The 25,018-nt window shown below is 36.5% G+C and overlaps 1 pseudogene; it reads right to left on the reverse strand.

Annotated features, from left to right (window-relative positions):
* Positions 1-19,220: 19,220 nt before the first annotated feature.
* Positions 19,221-19,400, reverse strand: LOC148119939 (Nuclear RNase P; annotated as a pseudogene).
* Between the last annotated feature and the right edge of the window lie 5,618 nt (positions 19,401-25,018).

Raw genomic sequence — 25,018 nt, forward strand, 5'->3', positions numbered from 1 at the left:
TGGTGAATATGTCTTCTAATTTTGGCTACTAACTCACAGTTATTTTTAGAATTACTTTCTTTTACTTCAGAGTGATTGCCGGTTATGCAAGGGAAAACTAGGCACCAAAATATATATTTGATCATAAGTTTTTATTTATGCTATAGCATTTACTAATTGTTTCTATGTTCTTCTAATGTGTTTGTGTTGATATCTTTCAGGTGATGTATGATATTCTTCTATAGACCTCTTACATTCAGATTGCAAAACTTGTTTAATATGTAAGAACTCGATCATTATCTGAGACAAGTATTTTCTGTGCTCACACTCTCCTCAGCAAGTGACTGAGTCAGGGACAAGTGATGGAGAAGGGTCATCTGTCTATGTGTTACTTTCATTGGTTAATAAAGAAACTGCCTTGGCCCATTGATAGGACAGAAATTTAGGTAGGCGGAGTAAATAGAACAGAATGCTCGGAGAAAGAAGGCAATGAGTCAGATGCTATGCTTCTCCTGCCCAAGATGGACACAGGTTAGAATCTTCCAGGTAAGCCACCACCTCGTAGTGCTACACACATTAATAGAAACGAGTTAATCAGTAGCCTGAAAAACTATGCCCATATTCCCAAAAAATAGACTACGGATATTTTCCTTTGTTAAAAAAAGTGGGGGGGTGGAATGGTGTGGGAGAATTGTCTGTAATCTGTCAATCATTTTAAATAAATGCTGATTGGCCAGGCAGGAAGTATAGGTGGGAAAACCAGACAGGAAGTAGAGGTGATGCAATGAGAACAGGAGAATTCTGGGAAGCTGGAAGCTCCCTCTGCCATTCCTGCCCAGATCACTGAAGAAGCAACATGTGAGCTGACAACTGAAAAAGGTACCAAGCCATATGGCTAACATAGATCAGAATAATGGGTTAATATCAGCTATAAGAGTTAACAAGAAGCCTGAGCTAATGGGCCAATCAGTTTATAATCTTATGGCATCCTGTGTGTGATTTTCTTTGGGGCTTGCTGGTTGTGGGGTACTGGGCGGGACAGATACCCCAACAAGCCAGCCCAACATGTTACAGACAAGAACCACATTTGTATTCATCTGTGGATTTTCCATTCACACCTTTCTCAACTCACCCCCCAACTACTATTTTGTTTTCATCTTCTAGGTTATTCTTATTTTGATACTATTTTCCTTTTGTACAAAGACTTAATGGAAAATGGTTGTAGACAGACACAGTATGGACAGTTTCTAATTATCTTTTCAAGAACAACAGTGTAATCACATCATCATCATCATCATTATCATTTAGTATCATTTATATCCCAGCAATGCTGAAACATGCATGGTCAGCCTAATTATGGCAGTTCTCCAGTTGTTCGTATCCTGGGCAATCCTAGATGATTGTGTTATTGTCATATCCAAGGTTCCACACTCTACGTTGTCTATCCAGCGTTTTTTGGGCCTTCCTCTTTGCCTTATCACGTGTAGTCCTCCAAGCAGTGCTATCTTCAGGTATTTGTCATCATTTATTCTCATAGCATGGCCGAAGTATCTCAAGCACTGTTGTCTTATCCTTTAGTTTACTGTCTTCTGTAGATGGATGTGTTTCTTAATGTCATCATTGCGCAGTCTATCTCTTCGTGTAATACCTAGAATCCTTCTGAGACACGCCATCTCCAACATTTCCAGCCGCTGTTCTGAGGAGCATTTCATTGTCCAGGTTTCAGAGTTGCAAAGAAGGTAGCTCAAGACAAGTTATCTCATATAGTTGTAATTTTGTTTTAGTCATTATTTCTCTTGCTGATCAAACCTTTTCTAGTGCCTAGAATATAGTACTCACTATCCCTATCTGCCTCTTGACATCTGAAGTGTTTCCATGCTTTAAATTGAGGTTTCCTACCGGATAGGCAAAGTTGATGTTTGCTTGAGGTTCAAATTAATAATTGCAATGTTAAAATCTTTGTGCGCCCTTCCCATGTGTTGTATCTCAGTCTTCTCAATGTTTGCTTCCACACCAAGGTTTTCAATGACTATTTACCATGGCCTGCAGCTCATTTGGACTTTCAGCAAGTAGTACTGTATCATCCGTGAGACACAAGTTATTGATTTGCACACCACACATGTGCACACCTATCTACTTATCCATCAGGGCAGTTGCTGTTATTAATTCCAGGACTATATTAAAGAGTAGTGGTGAGATGACACATCCCTGCAGAATGCCTACAATTGTCTTAAACTGATCATTTAGTCCTCCACACACTTTGACTGATGCAAAGATATCTTTCTAGGCATTTTCTAGTATCTTTATGATTTTCTCTGGGTACCTGTAGAACCTCATTGTTTACCAAAGTCCTTTCATACAAATGTTAACGAATGACTTCCTGAAGTTAATGTAACAGATATATAAGTCTTTTCCAAATTCTTTGTATTTTTCTGCCAGTTGCCTCAAAATGAAGATGTCTGAGAAGTGCCTCAGTCCATGAGCCTCTTGTAGCCAACTCCAGTTCCTTTATCATGATGACATCCACTCCAGGGGCTTTCCTATGCTTTGCTTCTCTGATAGATTCCTCTATTTCGCATTGATGCAATTAAAACATCCTATGTGGGGAATTTCCAGGAGTTGAGTTTAATGGGGACCAGGCATTAAAGAAAAAAAAGACCTCTTAGTTAACAAATAATACATTTACAAATACAATTGTCATATTAATAACAAGTGTATTGTTTTGATCATGGATGACTAGTGAATTTCTATATTTAGGAGGAAGAGAATCTGTTCTTCTTCACCGCTTATTTTTTAAAGCCTAGTATCAATCATCTTCACCACCTAGCTGTCATGTCCATTCTAAACAGCATCACTTTAACACAACATTTTGCTGTTAGTGGAATATCTACAATTATACTCACTCTGCAAATGTTTTCCAAATGTTCTGTTGGATGGACTGTGTTTTTACCTACCTTTCTTACTTCTGCTCACATGTATATAACCATGAAAAATAAAATATTTTTTATTGGCTCAAATTAGAAAAATTAAAAAGAAAACACATTTAATTTTTTCTCAATTATTTTATATATATTATATTATACATATTATATTTACTTAAATTGTTACTTCATAGGGCTAGCATGTGTCCTAAATGCAAAATTTTTTCTCTACTAGTGGCATGAATATCACTGTTTGACTAAATGTTAAGCTGTAGAACTTCATTTAAATGAAGAACAATTAGATTACACTGTATAATTGATAAATTAGACAAAAGGGAAAGTAATTAACCCTTATATTTGAATACAACCACTTCTTAAGTCATGAGTGAAGTATTGATGAATACACTTTTATCATGAATACATCTCTGAAATATCTTGTTCTTTTGGATAAAATAATTCTGAATTAGAATACATGTCAAAAATATCTACTTCAGAATGTCTTTTTAAAGCACATTATGGTTAAAAAATACACATTTCTGTATATTTTTCATTGTTTTGACTTATCTGGGATTTTGCAGAAATATGTTAGTTTCTTATTTTTATGTGGTTTTAATTTACTTCATATTTTCCAACCACTTTTAACCAATAAAAGAAATTTCTAACTCCAAACACTAAGTTATCCACGTTACATTACATTTCCTGTGCTGTAAACAGTAAATAAGAAATTATTCACTGTTATTTTACCTAAGATGTTTACTTTTAAATGAATTGCTATCTCTCTTTTCCATCAAGGAGATATCACTCTATAAAAAACAAATCCATATGGAACACACTATTGTTGCCTTTATAACAATTGCCATGTTCTAACTTACGAAAGGTAAGCAGATAACTCTGAGGAAAAGTTTCCATATCTAATTTGAAGAACCATTTGTAAAGAAATTAGCTGTGTGAAAATATGATAACAAATTTACATGCTGATCCACAAGGAAATTGCTGAAATTTCCTTCTGTCAATATTGAGCATGTTTTGTGGTAATGCTTGTAAAATGAGAGTCTTTACTAAGAACAATGAGCCTAATAAATTAAAGTGCATAGCAATCCAAGAACGTTATCTTTTGTCATTCTTTACAAACTCAATTTCAGTGACTCTCTCTGTCTTTTCTCTCTCTCTCTCTCTCTCTCTCTCTCTCTCTCTCTCTCTCTCTCTCTCTCTGTATGTGTATGTGTGTGTGATATGTATGGCTATTGCTGTAGTAAACACCAATCACAAAACAACTTGGGGAGGGAAAGACCTTATTTGCTCACAAGTTACAGTCTACAATCATGGGAGGCAAAAGCACGAACTCAGGTAATTGTAATTTTAGTGAATTTATGCAAATATACATTCATTGTAACTGAATTCACTTGTTTGGTGAAATATAATTATTAAAATATATCTTTTATATTTTTTTACAATTCCCTGGAGGCAGGGAAAACACAGAGGAAGGAAACTTACTGCTTGTTGTACACCTCAGAAACATTAGCCCTGTAGGGGTACCTCATAATGAATTGGGCCTACATGCATCCATGGCTACTCTCAGAAACATCCAAGAGAACAATCTGATGGAGGCAATTCCTTAAACAGAGGTCCATTCTTCTCATATGACTCCAAATTAACAAAAAATAATGGGCCTCATGATTGTATGTGTTGAGTGAGCACATAATAAGGCATGCCTTGGGAGATCATAGGATAACATCCAGAAGTTACTTAATTATATTATATATAATATTATATTATATTATATTATATTATATTATGAATCAGGGTCAGGTTGTCAGGTTTGTGTGTCACAAACTTTTCCTTACTGAGTCTTCTATTCAGTACAAAGATCATTTAATATAGTATCAATGATTTTCTTATTCCTTAAGGAAAATCATAAATAGTTTAAAGCAGCATATCATTCAATAAAATTTATGAATTGTAATATAAAGTCCAAAAACACAAATATATTGTAAGTATTTAAATAAGTATTAAAATATTTTTAAAACTCATAAAGCAGCAATATACTTGCAGCATTTTATCAAACTGAATAATTTTTTGGTTAGTTTGTACATATGGCAGCTCTGGGATAGATAGAATGCTCAGATTTTTCGTCAGTAGAAATATTTTTGTCTAACTTAGAGCCATTGTATTCATCATTTTAATTATTAAAATTTATTCATTGCATTCTATCGATGACACCTGTCAAAATCTTTTCTTTCATAGGATCACATATGGGTAGCCAGCTGTCGTTTCTGTCATCTCCAGCAATTATGCTGGCATTGCAAAACTACCCCATTAACAAGGCACAGCCCTGAATTTTCAAGTGTGCATAGAAAGCAGTAATTCTTTCCCAAAGTTGTATATACGCGTGATTATATGTGTGTGTCTTATAAAATATCTAATTTTGTATATATATATATATATATATATATATATATATATATATATAATGTTACATGTGATATATCATGACATATCTATAAATGTTGATAATTATATGTATGACAGTGCTATCTGTTAATCTATAAGAACCTGTGCCATTGCCATTGAGGGAAATGTATGTGTTTTGGTGTTTTCACCACAGTCATGATGCCATGTGATTAGTCGAGTATATGGTAATTCTATACTCTTTAAGCCCCTTGAGAAGAAAATTCATGCTCCTTTAAATTTACACATCATAATTTTTTTGAAAAATAACGTTCAATATAGTGCTTTGAAAGTAATTGTAATTTTAGTGAATTTATGAAAATATACATTCATTGTAACTGAATTCACTTGTTTGGTGAAATGTAATTGTTAAAACATATCTTTTACAGTTCTTACAAGAAAATCACAACCAGCCAGGTGGTGGTGCACACCTTTCATCCCAGCACTCAGAAGGCAGAGGCAGGCGGATCTCTGAGTTCGAGGCCAGCCTGGTGTACAGAGCTAATTCCAAGACAGGCTGCAAAGCTACAGAGAAATCCTGTCTCAAAAGTTCAAAAAAACAAAAATCACAACCAATAAAAAGCGGGATTTTGCAGCGCAGTCCCAGGGGATACAGCTACAAAATACCACAGCACCTAAGAAAGACTCAAGGAATGCTCTAGAAGAGGGTATGAAATCATTTTACGGTTCAGAGACTCTGTAGGTTTGGGGTGAGATTATGTCTCATTGTAATCAGAAGCTTAACCTGTAAAGTCACACCAGCATAACCACCAAAACAAAAACTGAACAAGGTAAAGACAAACTAACCTGCCAGATTGTATGCCAAGAAGCCTCAATCCTATGCAGAGAACTACAGGCAACCAAATAAATCTGGGAGCTGTAAAGGTGATTTTGCCCAGGGAAGAGTGTACCAATTGGTTGTTCAGTGCCAAATTGTCATCTCTGAAGACACGAAGGTAGCGTTACCTGGACTAAAGAATTTATTTAATAATACACGTGTATTTACATATACATAGATACACAAAATAATAATTTGTGAAATAAAAATGAGGTCATGAGTTTGAAGGCAAGCCAGGACGGATACTGGAAGATTTGAAGGATGTAAACAGAAGAAATAAGCTTATTCATGATAAGAATTTAAACTCATATTATTTTCAAACTCTTTGAGTATAATAATGCTTTTAATATACAAATAAATGAATAAAAATGTTTTAATACATGACTAATATAACAAGATTATGTTAATGTATTTCCTTTGACATTATTGGATGAACCAATAATATAATTTATTATATCAACAGTGAGTTTAAGATAGAAGGTATATACATGGATGAGTAGATATCTGCCTACCTTCTCATTCATTGTTTAATGTATCTAGTTAAAATATTCCTGAGTTTCTTCCTTTGTTCTACTTATCACTGCTTCCAAAGCACACATAAAAGAATCCAGTAGAACTTAACTTTAGCAATATTTGAAACTTTTACTGAGCTCATTTTAAAACACACTTTAACTAAAAAATCATAAAGTCAGACCAAAGGTTGTCTGTGCTATTATGAGATGGAATTCTATAAAAAGGCATGAAAGCATATAACTATTTTTCCTGATGTTCTGAATATATACTTATATACCTGAGGACCCTGAGGGATCAAAATGATTTCATTCATAGTATAATTAAACTAGTGTCAAACAAGTCCTGTACGACACTTTACAATTTTTGCCTCACTCTGTCTCTTCTTCAGATGTAATATTTTTCCTTAACTTTATGGCTTGGATAAGGGCACTTCAAAAGATATACTTATGTATAGCATATGTAGTGTTTTTTAGAAAGGTAATAAACTCTGTAAATTAAGATTTTATTGCAAAAAAAGAGTGTTGATATTTTTATTTCATTCTGACAATAAAACTTGCTTTGAGTCAGCAAACAGAGTTGACTGACCACTAGCTGACCAAAATTAACCACAGAGTTTTGGAGGACTGTGGACAGATGAGAGACAGGAAGCAGTAAGGTGGGATTGAACAGTTTTCGATGGAGGAATAGAAGAGATAAGAAGTCACTGGTGGCTAGTTTTCTGCTTCTCTCATCTCTTAGGTTCTTACCCTGATATCTGACTCTACATTTTTTATTGATAAAGAATAATTAGATAAATAAATCAAAAGAAAAATATGACTATTCATTTTTTAACTTTATTTGTTTTGTTTTGTGTTTTTGAGACTAGGTTTATCTGTGTAACAGCCCTAGCTGTCCTGAAACTAGCTCTTGTAGACCAGGCTGGTTTCAAAACTCATAGAAATCCTCCTGCCTGTGTCTCCCAAGCACTGCAATTAAAAGCATGTGCCACCACAACCCAGTAACTTTTGATTAGAAAAAATTGCGTATGGATGCTTTGTCCCCACGCATATACGTACACCACATGTATTGAGACTAGAAGAGGGAACTGGACCCTGTGAGACTGGAGTTGTGGGGCAACATGTGCCTAATGGAAATCAAACTCAGGTCTTTGGAAAAGCAGTCAGTGTAGATCCATTTCCCCAGCTACAACCTTATTCTAATGTTTGGTTTGTCTCTCTGTTAGAGAGAGATGTTAAGAAAATAAAACTTCTTTCTTTGTTTTTTTGGGGTTTTTTTTGTTTTGTTTTGTTGTGGGGCTGCTTTCAAGACAGGCTTTCTCTGTAGCTATGGTTCCTGTCCTAGAACTAGCTCTTGTAGACCCCGTTGGCCTTGAACTCACCGAGATTCACCTGCCTCTGCCTCCCAAGTGCTGGGATTAAAGGTGTGTGCCACCACTGCCCTGCTGTAAGACTTATTTCAATAATTAAATATTTAACTTTTGTCATGTGGTTCTGATATAGTTACTATTTATATTACAGCATTTATTGGATGACTTTGTGTGATACTCTTTCAGGGAAGATATGAACAAATGTTTGCTCTCACCAGACAGAGACTCAATAGCAGATTACAAGAACAATACCAGTCAAGTATAACTTGGTGAACCAATAACATCTATATGGGTTCTTATGGGATTATGAGTGAGACTTTACTTACAGAAGCAGAAATGACTCAAATATAGGTATATTACCAAAAGCCCAGGATGGGATAGAAGATGGGTCATGAAAGATGGAAACCTGGTATTTACTGTACAACTTTCAGGCAGACTATCCCATTGAAGAATATTTCAGAGAGCACAGGTGTTTGGAACCTCTTCAGGCATTTTGGCAGGCCACTGCCCATTCCAGACAACTCTGCTAGTATGAGTACCTTTTTGGCAGTTGGTTTGTCCAAGAGTGTCCTTAACATCATGAAGCTAGGCACATAAGGAACCTAATTGCTCACTCACTGGGCAGTTCCGCCCACTGAGAGATGTTTCTAAAACTAAGGTGAGGAGTGATTGAAGAAAACAATTGGCAAAATCCTCTGGGCTCCACAGAAATACACAGACACACAACTGCATGGACATGAACCTACAGTTGATCCCATTCATATACATACGCAAAAAACCTATTGAGTAGATATTTGATTTGTATCAGTGAACTTTAGGAGGCATCATAATTGTATATTAATAGTATAATTCATGGTTCAGAGATTACTAACATTAGAGAAAGAAATACCACACAATTATTTTCTCAATTAAACCTTGGATAGTATCATCTGTTATCTTAAAACATGTGATATTAATTAATGATTAAAACTTGCAACATGTTAGAGTACTACTCATTATCTAAGCAGAAAACATTTCTCCAATTCACATTCATATCTTTATGTCAGATTTGCATTCATTTTTATTATATAACATCAGATAGGTGGCAGAAATTGCATATTGCATGTGTGTGTCAAAAAAAAAAAACAGCCACAGTGAAGGTGAGGCCAAAAGTAAACTGAAGGCAGATTCAGTGTGTTTCTTTAGTCAGTAAAGTGCTGTATGAGGGAGACCAGAACTGTGGGGAAAAAATGTTGGGCATTTTTTAAAAAATGAGTGTATATGTCAAGATCTTGACAGCTAGATAATAAATTAAATTTGGTCCCTTGGAGAATGGATCCATTTGTAACTATAGTACGCATACGCCTATATGGATATCATGGGTGAGAAGTCCTGGAGAAGTGAGGTAAGAACTTAGACACAGGTTGGCTCAATTAGACAGAGTAAGCAAAATACTTTGCTGGTTTTTTTTTCACCTTCAAATAAAGCACTGAGGCAAGACTAAAATTAATGGGAATTATAGGCATTGCAAAACATGGAGTTGATATGGAGGGGTTACTTTTAAGTACATTTCAGACTGTCTAATAAAAACAATAATCTATCCATCAACCTATCTTCCGCACAACATTGCTTTTTGAAACTAGCATATTCTCTATCATAAGCTTTCTGAAAATACGATTTTAGAAAAATTATAATAGCCATATATTGTAAGCAAAATGCTTTTAGAAAGCACAATATAACTTAGGAGAAAAATATTATCTAAAATGCTCAAAATGTTTTAAAATTTTAGACAGGTAAGTGCTTCAATTTTTGCTTTTCTGGATGTCACTGAAGTAGATAAATATGACAGTAAAAAATCAGAGTATATATATCTAACACAGAGATAAACCCTGAAATGAAAGACCTTCAAGAAATAACAGGTTCTGTAATGGACTCAGAATACACTAGTAGCTATACCATATCTGATAAGCAATATAAAAAAACTTGGCATACGCATGAATGGATTGTAGTTGTTATTGGCATTCATAGTGAACACCTCTTTACTGAGTAAATAAGAGTTAATAAAAGGGCATTTCATCAATAATTTGTTTTATGCATGAAAAATTTCACCAGAAGTTCTGCTATTAGTATAAATTTTATTTTGAGATGCAGACAAAAGAAATGCAAATTAAAGAAGGATTTTTCAAAGAAATTCTTGAATGTTAAGGTTTTGAAGAATGTTGTCTAAACTCATCTAATTTTGTTTCATTGATTGTGTTTTTATTCTATTGTTAAAGGCATTATAGCCAACTACATTTAATTTAACTAAGACAATTTGTATAATATACCATAGCTTAAAGGACAAAGACTTCTTTCTGAAATATCTACCTCGTGAGATTATAAAAACATGATTTTATTCTGTAGTAACTAGAAAATAGGTTGAAACCATCTAAGGTTATACATATGTTTATTGTAATAAATATTTCTGTTTTGATAAGAAATTACATGATTGCAATGTAATCATGATAGATCCATTCATATATTTTACATCTTCACTTTGATAAAAGATACTGTGGATCCTGCTATAGATACCCTGAAGCTTGTATATTTCAAGAAAAAGTTAATCTCAGTTGTAATAGAGAGAGGAATGAAGATGGTGGGAGCTTTGGTTCTAACCTATTTCTATGATCAGAATCTTTCATCTAATAAACTCAAGTATTCCTTTACCTATTTGTTATTCTTCATTTATTTTTTCCATTTTCTTAAATTTTTGTGTATGTGCGTCTCTGTGTAGTTGTACATACTTGCCACTGAGCATATGTGGAGGTCAAAGAATACCTTAGTTCTCTCCTTCCAGAATGAGGGTAACAAATATTGAACACAGGTCTTTGGTCTTGGTAACAAATCGTTTTAGCCACCGAGACACTATGGTGGTTAGTTTTGGCCAACTAGACACAAAGGAGAGTCACTTGAGAGGAAGAACCACAAATGAGGAAATCTTTTCAACAGTCTGGCCTGTGTGAATATATAGAGAGAGCATTTTTTTTTTTTTTTTTTGCTAAACAATAGATGTTGTTGGGACTAGCAAGCTAAGGTTGCCACAGTTGGGCAGGTAGTAGTGTGTGGTGATATCTTCTTTGTACAAAAAAAGATTGCCTGAAGATCAGAGGGCAGATCTAGCCACTAGCTAACCATAGAGGTCTGAAGGTCTGTGCAGACAAACAGGAAGTGATGTGACTGTGAGAGAGGACGTGATAAGGCGGGAAGAAACGCCAACTCAGTCTCTATTTGGCTGAAAAGTTGAGAGGTAATATGGCTGTGACTTTGCTCCTTTGACTCTCTGATCTCTCAGCATTTTCCCCAATATCAGACTACCGCTACCATGATGGAATAAAGATAACCTTTTCTTTTGTAAATTGCCTTGGCCATGACATTTCATCACAGCTAAAGAGAAGCAAACTAATACAGCCATCTGGATGGGACTATTTTTATTATTTCACAACCAAAAGAGTCAATGTTGACATAAATTGCAGTTACTTTCTTACAACTTATTTTCCTTTAATAGAGACATGACTGATGTGTAAATCCTTCCTTAAACCGTGACTTTTAAACCATTTAATTAGTTAGTTAACTAATTAATTATTGTATGTGTATGCCCACCTGTCAATGTGGCATATGACACAACTCATACATGAAAATCAGAAGAAAACTTAGGGATTCTGGTTTTTTTGCCTCTACCATGTGGGCTCCATATATTCATAACACTATCTTTACCCAAGAGAAAATCTCTAGCACCTTAATCCTTAACAAAAGTGACTAATTGTCTGAATATCTTATTAAAGATTGTTGTATGTTTTATTTTTATTTTAATATAACCATGTAATTAAGCTTTTGGTGTGTGATTGATTCAGTTTTTCTAATATATTGCTATTGTTTTATTTTCATAAAACTTCTTTATCTTGTCACTGATTTCTCCCATGACCAGTTGAGGCAGCTTACTTTTAGAAAACTCAGCCTTTCTTAATTACTTTATAGAACATCAGGGTTCCCTAGGACATACTCATACATTCCTACTTTTGGTTAACCTTGCCTTCCTGCTCACATTATTCCTGATCTCCATCCCTGCTTCAGGGTTGACACCCAGCATTCTTGTTTCACTTCCAAATCATATTTGTTATAATATAATCTCATTGTTTGATCGAAAACACTCTGTTTTCTTTTCTCATAGGTCACCTTCCAGAATGATGCAGTGTTTTTTAAGTTCTTGGCTTTGATGTCCAGTTTAAAAAAAATGCAACATTTTACTTAATGAATAAGATTGATCATGTATCTCTGATTTATTTGATATTGGACTATACAGTGCCTGAGACATGAGTCATCTATCAAAGGAGATGTGCTGGCTTTTTATTATAGGATGTTTACAATTATTTGGACTCTTTAATATCTCCAGTTTGAAAAAATCATTTATTTCATTTAGTACATATGAGTAATTGTTTGCATGTATGCACGAGTATCACATTACTAAAGAGGTGATTGAAAATTCTGAAACTGGAGTTTCAAATATTTGTTAACCATCATGTGATGCTGTGTACCCAAGCTAAGTCCTCTTCAAGAACAGGATGTCATATCTACTGCTGGTCCATCTCTACAGCATCTGTGCTCTCATTTGTCTACATTGTTCTACTTTTTTTCTCTTAGTTCTTTGGGGACCTGCCACACAGCTCCCAAATAAATACACAGTAACTTTTTTTCAATTATGAATACCTAGCTTTAGCTTGACATTTTTCTAGCCAGCTTTTTTTAGCTTAAATTTTCCCATATATGTTTTGCCTCTGGAATTTTACCTTTCTCTGTTCTATAAACCTTTCTTTACTTCTTTTTCCATAGTTGACTATATGGTTGTGTCCCTGGCCCATGGCATTCTTCTATTCTTTTCTTGCTCCATCCTCTTCTCTCTTATTTATACTTTCTGCCTACCAGCCCTGCCTATTACTCTCTCCTGCCTAGCTATTAGTCATTCAGCTCTGTATTAGATCAATCAGGTGTTTTAGATAGGCAACATAACACAGCTTCACAGAGTTAAAAAATGCAACATAAATGAATGCAATAATCTGCATCATTAAACAAATATTCCGCAGCATAAATGAATATAACACATCTTCAACTAATATTCCACAACAATGATTACTTTCTAGCAGATTATTACATATTATTTTGCTTTTGTTACTTTTCTCTAGCAACTGAATAAACAGTTCTCATTAAACCCATAATTTGGCATCTCTTCGCAGTACAACAAAATTAGTTTCTTGTTTATTTCTTATTTATTTGTTTTATATCCCAATATATTTCTCCTCCCTCCTCTTTTCCCATGACTTCCCTATTACTGTTCCCCCACTGATCCCTCTCTGTTTCCGCTCAAAAAAGAACAATCTCCTATTGAAGAACCAAGCATGCATGCCAAGTTGTAGTAAGTCTGAACACCTCCCCTTCCCTTTGATTAAGGTGCGGTAAGGCAACCCAGTATGAGAAACATGTTCCCAAGAGCCAGCAAAAGCATTAGCAATAGCTGCTGCTCCCATTGTTAGGGATCCCAGAAATAGACCATGGTATACAACTGTCACATGTATATAAAGGGCTTAGGTCAGTCCCTTCCAGATTCTCTGGTTGTTGGTTCAGACTCTGTGTGTTCCAGAAAACATAGGTTATTTGTTTCTGTGGGTTTCCTTGTGATATTGATTCTTCTGTCTGGTACAATCCTTCCTCCTTGTCTTCAACAGTATTTCTTGAGTTTGGCCTAATGTTTGGCAGCAGATCTCTGTATCTATTTCCATCAGTTACTGGATGAAGATTTTCTGGTAGCAATTGGGGTAGTAATCAATCTGATCACAGAAGAGGTCCATTTCAGACTATATATACCCAATTGCTAGGAATCTTACCTGGGGTCATTCTTGTAGATTCCTGAGTATTTCCCATTTATCAGCTTTCTACCTGACCTGAAAAAGCACAACCCCTTTAGTCCTCTTTTTCAGTATTTTCCCTGTCAAGAGTGATATCAATGAGTCTTCAAAAACCAAATAATCCAATTAAAAAATGGGGTACAGACCTAAACAAAGAACTCTCAACAGAAGAATCTCAAATGTCAAAGAAACACTTAAAGAAATGTTCAATATACTTAGCCATCAGGAAAATAGAAATAAAAACAACTCTGAGACTCTGAGATTCCATCTTACTTATACCTGGCAAAAAGACTAAGGTCAAAAACACAAATAGCATCTTATGATGGAGAGGATGTGGAGTAAGGAGGACACTTCTCCATGCTGATGGGAATTAAAACTTGTGCAGCCATTTTGGAAATCAGTATGGCAGTTTCTCAGAAAACTGTGAATTTTAAAGACACTTAATACCACTCTTGCTTATATCTTAAAAAATTTTTGGAAAATCTAGTTTACTTTTGTAACTTTGATTTGTTTCCTTTATATGTCTATATGTATACATTACAGTATGCAGTGTACATCTGTAGGTTCAATCACCATACTGCAAAAATGAAACTGAAAACAGCCCAGTTACAACCAGTAGTAAACATAATGTCTACAGAGACTTTTAAATTTTCTTTTGAATATCAAGAAGACACACTCACGTGATATTATTTATAAAAATAAATCCTGAACCACATATGTATTCCGTATTTGTGGAAGACAGACATGTATACATTTGGTGAAGGATTTAATGTAATATTCTTCTTAAGTTTAAGACATTGCTACATGATAATAGGAACAGATACAAAATATCTGTGAACTGTTCTGAGACAAAGTGGAATTGATTGTTACATCTCATTCTTCTAATCATCCTAGACTTTTTTAACCTTTTCATTTTTTTCTCCTTTTTTATTCTCTTACTTGAGTCAGTAGCCTCAGCTAGTCTTGACATCATTGATTTCCTCCTGCCTCAGACTTTGTGGTGCCAGGATGGCAAGCATAAGCTATCCTCATTTTATCTTGTTACTTTCATGATCAAGGTTTGCTTTCTACTGAAAAGAATTTTTTATCAAAGAACTGTTTATTTGCAATATATTTAACTAAGATATTTAAAAAATTAGGTCTATTTTTGAAAAATTTATAAGCTCAAAAATTCTATACATTTATGGCTTAATATATATTACTTTTGGTACAGCTTAAAATAGTGTGTTTAATTCTGGATATTCACATATATATCTTCAGATATTTATCACTTTGTTAAGGTGAATTTTAACTCAGAAAATAATCTCTGGTATCCATGAAAGCTTCATGAGTGGATTTTATGTGGAAAATTATGCAATATTTTCAATTCTGTTCATTTTTCTTATTGCATATTCCTCTGTGGGTTTTCTATGTATTCATTGCAATTGTTTGAGCTATCTTTGATGTCTGATTGTTCACTAAAAGCAATGTTTTCTCTTTTACTCAATGACCTCATTTGTTAAAGATAAATTCTATATTTTATCCTTATTTTTATCATCTATTTGACTGCATTTGAGCTCAACAAAATCTCTGTAAATTACTCTGTAAATAACTTGCAGTTTTTTCTACAAGTTATCCATGATCTCCTTCATTCATGATCATAAACTTGTAATTGAAATCCTATAGATTTTCTTTTTTTTGTACTCCAAAACTGCACGGAGTATTTACTATGGAACATTATACGATTAACATATAAAATAGTTTTTGATATGCAAATTCAATTGCCTATATTTTCTATTGAAAACATTTTATTGCTTTGATAACTTCTGTAATACATAAAAAATGTGATGGTTGGTAATTACCTTCAACTTGAAAGAAGTTGGAATCACCTGAAGATGAATTTCTGTGTAAGTTTAGAGGATAATAGCCCTGTTTTGTTAAGTGAGATGGGAAGAACTATGAAGTGGTTGGGGGTCCGATGTCCTCGGCTGGGCATATTGTGATATGTAAGTGGAGCAAGAGCTCAACGGCAGCATGACCACCGTGACCACTTTGCTCTTTTCTTGTTAAACACAGAAATAGTGTGGACAGAGGCTTTAAGCTATGCTGTCTTTACTTCTCACCAACATCAACTGTGCTTAGACGGTGAAATATAAATAAACAGTATCTCCATTAAATTAATTTTGGCAGGACATTTTATTGCAGCAAATGGAAAAGAAACTAAGACAAGAATGTAGACAATGGTTCATGATTGTGATGAGCTTCAGTAAAGCAAAATCCTCACTTTAACTGTTAGCATCTATAATATTGTACAGTTTTGAACTGAGATGAACAGATGGTACAGACCTTGGCATAATAACAAAACAAAAAAATATAATTTGAATTGGGAAACTTTAGTGATGTCTTATTTCTATTTCAGACATGGATAGTTTGTTGTATGTTTGTTTATTTTCTATTACTGCACAAAATAAGATGGGAATTTTGAATGGGGGGTGCGTTGAATCTTTAAATAGCTTTAGGTAAAATGTTCATTTGTACAATGCTAACTCTACCTATCCACGAGAGTGGGATATTTCTTCCATAGTCTAGTGTCTTTATCATTTTTTTTCCAGAGGTTTGCTTTCATTGTAGAAGTTCTTCACTTCTTTGGCTAGCTTTATTCCTAGATGCTTTATTTTCTTCAAAGTTATTGTGAATGGGAGCATGTCCACAATCTCCATCTCTGCATGTTTGTAGTTGATTTCTAGAAAAAAAAAATATTGACTTGTCCAGGTGCACTCCATAAAGACTGTATTCATTGTTAACACAAAAGCAAAAGCCAATTTATAAACTTAATATCTTATTAACTAGTTCAAATTGGTATCGTAATTAGGCTATTGGTTGAATTGAAAAAAAAGATATTTTTAATAAGAAGAAAATGTCTAGAACAATTAGTTTTAACAAAATGTTTATAAAAATTTCCAAATAAAACAAAAAATTAGGGAGTATACAGAAGTGAAGAAATTTTCATTCATATATTTAACCATCAAGTAACAGTCTCACTTCACAAAGATGAAAACACTGATGAGAAATTTTTTTCTTCAGAATTTTTTGGGCACAGTTTTTTTGAGTTTATGTTTATAAATATTTATTCCCATCTTTTAATCCCTGCATTTTCTGAAATTCTTGACTATATCCTGTCATGGAAATTCATAGTTCATCCTTCACATATGAGTCTGTATATCTTCTGTGCCTTAAATAAAACAAGAGGGTTGACAGTTTGAAGATCTCAGGCATCATCGAGATAGGAGAAAAACTGGAACAATTTCTTTTGTTCTTTGCTATTAATCATAAAATATAATGAAATATTACTAGGAAGATAATCATGCCAATCAATCACAATTTCTAAGTATCATTTGGTATGATGGAGGAAAATATGACACATTGTCTCCACATTTTGATAAGTTAATGTGATGCGTAAAAGAAAAATGACAACTTAATGTTTGGAATTATTAAATTTTAGCTTACTGACTCCATTTAACATGTTGAACAACGTTGTCAAACATATGTTCAGAATTCTCTCCACCATTCTATCTCACATGCTTTATGCATTTTAGCAACTGTTTTAACAAATGTTAAGTATATTTTAAAAATCAGTCTAAAGTATATTGACACTTTTAACAAATATATTCTGAGTGTCTATATATAGGCAACATCATAATATATAGTAAAGCTAAAATTGAGGACTGAATTTGCAAGATTTCATAAGTCAAGAATGTTATTGAGAAATAGTCATTAAAACTATGCCAAATAAATGTATTTTATGTACCTACAGTTTCCCTCTATTTTATGTGCATAAAGGATTAAAAAGAGTGGTTAGTTTTGTAAAGAAAACTGCGGGGCGCCATCCTGTCCAGCAGGAATGAACCCCACCAAAAACGAGAATTCCTTCTCTGGTCACATCTTTATTTGGAGCATTCCCTTGAGGAAAATTGGGGGAAGGGACGATAGAGCAGGGACGAGAGAAAGCTTAGAGAGAGGAAGTAGGGTCCCGAGGCATCTGCTTTTAAACGGTGGAGCAGCTTGAACGCTGTCCTGATTGGTTAATGCCATTCTGCTGGTCTGAGCATGTGCAGGCAAGGGTGCAGGCAGGGGTGCTCAGCCCCACATGGCTACCTCCAAACTGCAGGACCACCTGTGCCTCCAGGTGGCTCCCAACATCTCCCCCTAATTATTGTCTTTAAGAGCAATAAGGCAAAACTATTTTCCAATCTGGTCCCCACCTAGACGCAGCATGCCAAGGATATCTGCTCCCACCCATCCCCAAGGAGGGAAAAGGCAAAATAGAGTCAGAGATAAGAGGTTGCACAGGGTGTTGCTCAAGTCGATGGTGTGAAACAGCTGCTCTTGGCACCGCCCAGAAGGTCATCTCTGCTGTCTCCGCATGAATCTTCCACAGCAGGACACTCAGCATCCACTGGGTCATCTTCTTTATCTCTCTGGTCAGTCTCGCTGGCATCCAGATGTATGTCAGCATTCCTAGAAAAACATAAACAAAACTCTCCTCCCAAATTAACATTTAAGAGTATTAAAAACTCTCAGTGTAAAAATTCAGCACAATCAGTACTGGAAGTAGGCTGGTTTTGAACTTAGAGATCTGCAGGTCTCTGTTTCAAAAAGCAAATCTTGTTTGCCTGTACCAGCAAAATTTTGAATTAAAAATTAAGTGTAAAGAATGCAAGAGAAATCCTTTCTCTGGGGGAAGCTGTCACTGGTAGTGTAGTCCCCCTCTATTGTTTAAAAACCAAAGCAGTTGTCATTGGGAATTGAACTCATAACCTTTGGAAGAGCAGGCAGTGCTCTTAACCTCTGAGCCATCTCTCCAGCTCCCCTATTTAGATGGAAAAACCTCTAGGTAACATTGTTTATCTCACCAGGTGCCTCAGGCAAAAGGTCCGCCTTTCTTTGTTACCTAGGATACGGTAACCAGGTAAACATGCCTTTATTATGATAATCACGACCAGTTCTTTAAGGGAGAATGGGCGTAGCATCGATCTGGCTACTTCCTGCTGACGAAGGGACGTTGTTTAGGGGATAAATGTTTTTATCTGACTAATCTTTTGGCGACAAATGTTTTTATCTGACTGAATTCTTGGCGACCTTGGCTGAGGGCGGCAGCAGCGGAGGCGGCGGCTGCCACAGCTCCGCCTCTGAAGCCCATAATGGCGCGCTCCGCATGGCCCAAAGGCATGGCTCCGCCCCGGGCCGTGCGCGGGCTCGCCGTTTCACCTCAGGCAATGAACTCGCACCGCCGGCTGTGAGCCTTTTCCAAGCTCCGGCGAGGGGGGGCATCCGCCCACCCGTGGAGGGCCCGGTCTGCCCGCGCGCGGAGCCCCGTTCTCTGGGAACTCACCTCCCCGCTCGCCCATGTTGCTATGGAAACACAGTTTTTCCGCAGAGCCGATTCAGCTCCTCTCTGCCTTCTATGGCGCCGCTGCTCACCACGCAGCTTCCGCCTCAGTCAGGCGAGTCCGCTCAGGTGCTGAAAAAGTCCTCCAAAAACCATAGCCCCGCCAGAAGGCCGGGACATATAGCCTCTGATGTCACACGGACTTTAGCCTGCCCGTGACCTGGCTATTCGCAGGCCTCTGAGGACTCCAGCAAATTTCCCGCCAGCAACTGGTTAGCATGGCCATGCCTCCCGAACGAGCTAGCACTGGAGAGTGCAATTTTGCGTCTCCCTCCTGAGTAGCTGGGATTACAGGTGTGCACCACCGTGCCTGGCCCACTTCCGTGTTTTTAATCAGGCATTACCGCTCAAAGGCGGGCCGGCTGCCGCCAGCACTCTCAGCACGATCAAGCAGCTTGTCTTTCTCAGTCAAAAAATTAAAGTTTTTTGTACGTGAGAGCCAGAGACTGAGCTCTCTTAACAAAATTAGGCGAAAATCACCTCAGAAACTCTGTGGCTCTTTAAGAACAGGGAAGGCAGTGATCAAGTTTGCCTCCCTACGAGACTGTTGCCTCCAGTCTCTATCAGCGAGTATGCACGGAGGAAGCCGCGGATCTCCCAACCGTAAACCTCGCTTTTTCTCAGCTCCACCTGCACTGAACTTAAGGGATTTTTCTTCCCCGTTGCTTTCTGTACCTTCTTTCAGATACCTTAACTTTGATTTTTTTTTTTTTTTTGTATTTTCTTTTCTATTTTAGGCCTATCCTTTGAAATTCCTTTTTACATTTCTTTTCCTCCCCTTTCTGGGGATTTCAACCGACGTCACTCACCGCTCCATGTTCTCAGAGTTCTGAAATTCAAGGCTCTCTGTGCTGGTGTCTGATCTTGGCTTTTTCTCCCGGGCTTTCTCAGGGTCCCCCGGCGTAGTTGTCAGGGTCCCTCAGCGTCCCGGAGTTTCGAGCACCAGTTGCGGGGCGCCATCCTGTCCAGCAGGAATGAACCCCACCAAAAACGAGAATTCCTTCTCTGGTCACATCTTTATTTGGAGCATTCCCTTGAGGAAAATTGGGGGAAGGGACGATAGAGCAGGGACGAGAGAAAGCTTAGAGAGAGGAAGTAGGGTCCCGAGGCATCTGCTTTTAAACGGTGGAGCAGCTTGAACGCTGTCCTGATTGGTTAATGCCATTCTGCTGGTCTGAGCATGTGCAGGCAAGGGTGCAGGCAGGGGTGCTCAGCCCCACATGGCTACCTCCAAACTGCAGGACCACCTGTGCCTCCAGGTGGCTCCCAACAGAAAACCAGTTAAAGAGTAAGGAATGAGCTCTTTTATATATATATACTTTTCTATTTATGGTGTGTTTGTATGGATTACTAACACAATTTAAGATGCTTAATAACAACATCATAACAAAAATATTGTTTTGATTATCACATTATAGAAAATAAACAATTGTCTTGGTACACAAATAATAACTCAGAGCAAAATCAAAAGAAAGGTGATCTATGTACAAAAGGCAATTATGAGTGAGGAAGGAGTCTTGCTTCATTTTGGCTTTGTTTTTCAGCCAGTGTCATACTATAGACGACATTGTCTAGAAACTATGTAGCCCAGGTAGTCTTGAAATTGTGGCAAACCTTATACCTCTGCCTTGCACCATATTCAAGCTGCGTCTAGGCTAAATATTAATCATATATATGCATTGGTGGGACAAAAGAATGATACAGTAAGTTGTGAGCATTTGAAAGTGAGTAGAGAAGGCCAGAAAAGATGGAATTCAATATAAAATCAAGAACTTCAGGCTAAAGCAGGGAAAAAGAAGTAAACAGGCACATAAGAAACACAATTGGTTACTGTCATCACAAGTCATGTGTATAGCACTAGAAGCCTTTAAATCCCATGCATTCAGAAACTTGCAAGCAGAATTCACCAATATGTAAATATGTTATTTGCAAAGGCCTTTTGAGGGTTTCTTAAGAGAATGTCAGGGTTTTTGAGTATACCCCATCACATGGAAAGTCTAAATAATAAAAGTCATGTGAGCAAGCCAAGTATTGAAAACTTATTAGAAACTTTTTATGTGTGAAATACATGTGTTTTATCTTAACAAACTTCTGAGAAAATTAAGAACATAAGTAATGTCTTTTTATCCTAAAAAAAGAACTAACTACAAGTAAACATTATTCTAAGACAATAAATTGAAAGATACACCTGTCATAAAATTCAAACAACAAAATTTTGAATATCTTATAAATCCCAACACTCTAGGGATAAACACTAAAAGCAGACCTGCATGTTTATTTTTGGAGTTTCTGTACAGAAGGCATTTGCACACAATTTCCTAGAAATTGTTTTATAGCTTATTTACTTTTATACAATTTTATATTTTAAAATGGAAAAGATAACAGTTAACATTTTATGGTTGATAGGGAGACATATTAGATTATTTTAGTCATGTTAATTCTTTGTAGTATAATTTACTTTCAACATACGGGAAATGGAATCCTTTACACTATAACTGCATTTCTCAAAGTCTCTTATGTCAAGGTAGGAAGAAGGCATTTTTGTAAATAGCACCCAAGTGAACGAAAGAAAGATGCTTAGGCTGGCCTACTGTCTTTCTTCTCAGCACACAGGTGATGAATGTGTCTGAAACCCTGTTTGTTCCTGTGAGAACGGTAACTGCAAAGATAGAAACTGCTGTACTTTTCTATTCTGCCTGCTTTTTCCTCCTTGTAAGGTTGTTTCACAAGTACAAAGACACCAAGCAGAGTATATTTGACTCAATTTGTGCACATATAGGGAAAGTTTATTTACAATTCTATCAATGAACATTGTATAAGTTTTGCATGTAAAACATCAAGAATATAAAATTAAAACATTTTGTGAAATAGTGTTTCTCTTCTCTGTAATCAGTAAATGTGTTATTTGTATTTAATATTATGTCAGAAAAAAAGAAAATTTACAATATAGTCAGAGTACATTTACTTCTTTTAATAATATTCTTTGGCATTCTGGATGTTTTAATATTTGGTTGATCTTTGAATATTGGGAGCATATTACTTTTTAAAATAAATGATATTATATGTATTTTATTTTGTTTTCTTAAACTCAATTCTTTGTGACAGAAAATATAAGCCCATAATTGTTTCTTGGGTCTAAATCAATGTTAAAGCATAATCACATCAGCTACAATATGTGCTTCTCACTTGCTTAACTATTGTGGAAATGGTGATGACCATTCATTAACATAGGAAAAGCAAAAACAAAAAAATAATACATGCAAAATGCAGAACATGGATGCCTACAAGAGCATTAGACATACTAATCAGTGCATGGAGCATGAAACATGCCAACCAGTACATGAGTTAGGGATTATTCTGTTGACCAGTGCACCATAGTTCAGGATAAATGCTTTTGTGAGTTCAAAGATAGCATAGATGCTTAGTTTCTCACAATTACTACAGGGAGAGAGTTGAAACTAAAACCTTAATGTGTCTTTTATTTGTTTGTTTTTGGTTTTTTGTTTGTTTGATTGACTGATTGAGTATGCTTGTTTTTCCCCCCCCTCTTTTCAAAACATTTTTCTTAAAGTTCTGACTCTCTCCATACTGATTTTCTAACTCAAGCTTTTTTCCATTATTGATGCAACAAAAAGATATATTTTCTAGAAAGGTGATTGCAGTAGTTATTTTTTCTGAGGCTGTTGTAAAATACCATGACCAAAATCAACTCAAGGAAGTAATAATTTGTTTTGACACAGAGGGGTAGAGTTCATCATGATGGGAAAAACATCACATAGTGGCAAGAACAGGAAGTTGGCTCATCACGTTCATCCACAGACAGAAAACAGAGGAAGGAGGAAGTGAAGTGAGCTCCAACTTCTGTAGGTTCCATAACCTCCTACAGTGCAATCGACTCAGAAGCAAGTGTTCAATTCCATGGGCCTAAGGAGACATATGTGAGTGAAACCACAGCAACAAAATTGTCACTAGAAACTAAAGACAGACTAATATGTTGACAAATACTGTATTTTTGAGGTAGAATGTTTATTTTTTTTAATGAGAAAGTAATTTGATTAAATTATAAAAGTTTCCATTTCTGCCCCTCCTCCCCACACCCTCCCATTCCCCCCACTCCTTCTCCTCCTCCCTCTCCATCCCTAAGAGCAGTCAGGGTTTCCTGCCCTGTGGGAAGTTCAAGTTCCTCCCACCTCACTCCAGGTCCAGGAAGGTGAGTGTCCAGACAGACTGGATCCCCAAAATCCAGTATATGCAGAGGAAACAAGTCCCAGTGTCATTGTCAATGGCTTTTCAGAAAGACTCCGGGCCAGCCACATTCAGAGAATCCGGCCACATTCAGAGAATCTGGTTGGATCGCGTCCTCGTTCAGTCCCAGTCCAACTGGCCTTGGTAAACTCTCATTAGATCAGTCCACTTGTATCAGTGGGTGATCGCATCCCTCGCAGTCCTGATTTCCTTTTTCATTTTCTTCCTCCTTCTGCTCCTCATTTGGACCTTGGGGGACTCAGTCTGGTGCTCCAATGTGGGTCTCCGTCTGTATCGTCATCCATTGTCTGATGAAGGTTCCCTCTGGTCTTGCCTTCTTTGCTCACGTTCTCTTTCCTTCTGCTTCTCGTTTGGACCTAAGGAGTTAGGTCCAGTGTTCCAATGTGGGTCTCTGTCTCTATCTCCATCCATCGCCAGATGAAGGTTCTATGGTGATAAGCAAAATATTCATCAGTATGATTATGGGCCAAAGCTGGTTCAGGCACCCTCTCTTCTGTCCAGAGAACAATCTGGGGATCTCTCCTTGGACCTCGGATCCCATTTATAATCAAGTCTCCTGTAGACCCTAAAATGACTCCCTTAGTTGAAATATATTCATCCCTGATCCCATATCCATCCTTCCTCCCCCCCCATACCAGTCCACTGATCTTTCCCCATTCCTCCCCTACTCCCTTCTCTCTAACCCTCTCCCCTTCCAACAACCCTCCCACCACCCCATGCACCCGAGGTTACCTGGGACTCTTGTCTATTTCCAATCTCCAGGAGGATAGCTACATGATTTTCATCAGGTTCACCTTCTTATTTAGCTTCTCTAGGATCACGAATAATAGGCTCAAAGACCTTTAATTATGGTTAGAATCCACTTATGAGTGAATACATACCATATTCCTCTTTTTGGGTCTGGCTTACCTCACTCAGTAAAGCGTTTTCTATTTCCATCCATTTGCATGTAAAATTCAAGATGTCATTGTTTTTTACTGCTGTGTAAAACTCTAATGTGTATATGTTCCACACCTTTCTTAAACATTCTTCTATTGAGGGGCACCTAGGTTGTTTCCAGGTTCTGGCTATTACAAATAGTGCTGCTATGAACATAGTTGAACAAATGCTTTTGTAGTATGTTAGGGCATCTCTTGGGTATATTTCCAAGAGTGGAATTGCTGGGTCCTGAGGGAGGTTGACTCCCAGTTTCCTGAGAAACCGCCACACTGATTTCCACAGTGGCTGCACAAGTTTGCATTCCCACCAACAATGGATGAGTGTTCCCCTCACCCCACATCCTCTCCAGCATAGGCTATCATTGGTGTTTTTGAGTTTGGCTAATCTGACAGGTGTAAGATGATA

This window comes from Myodes glareolus, chromosome 13 (assembly GCF_982192425.1).
Source record: "Myodes glareolus chromosome 13, mMyoGla1.1, whole genome shotgun sequence".
Classification (NCBI taxonomy): Eukaryota; Metazoa; Chordata; class Mammalia; order Rodentia; family Cricetidae; genus Myodes; species Myodes glareolus.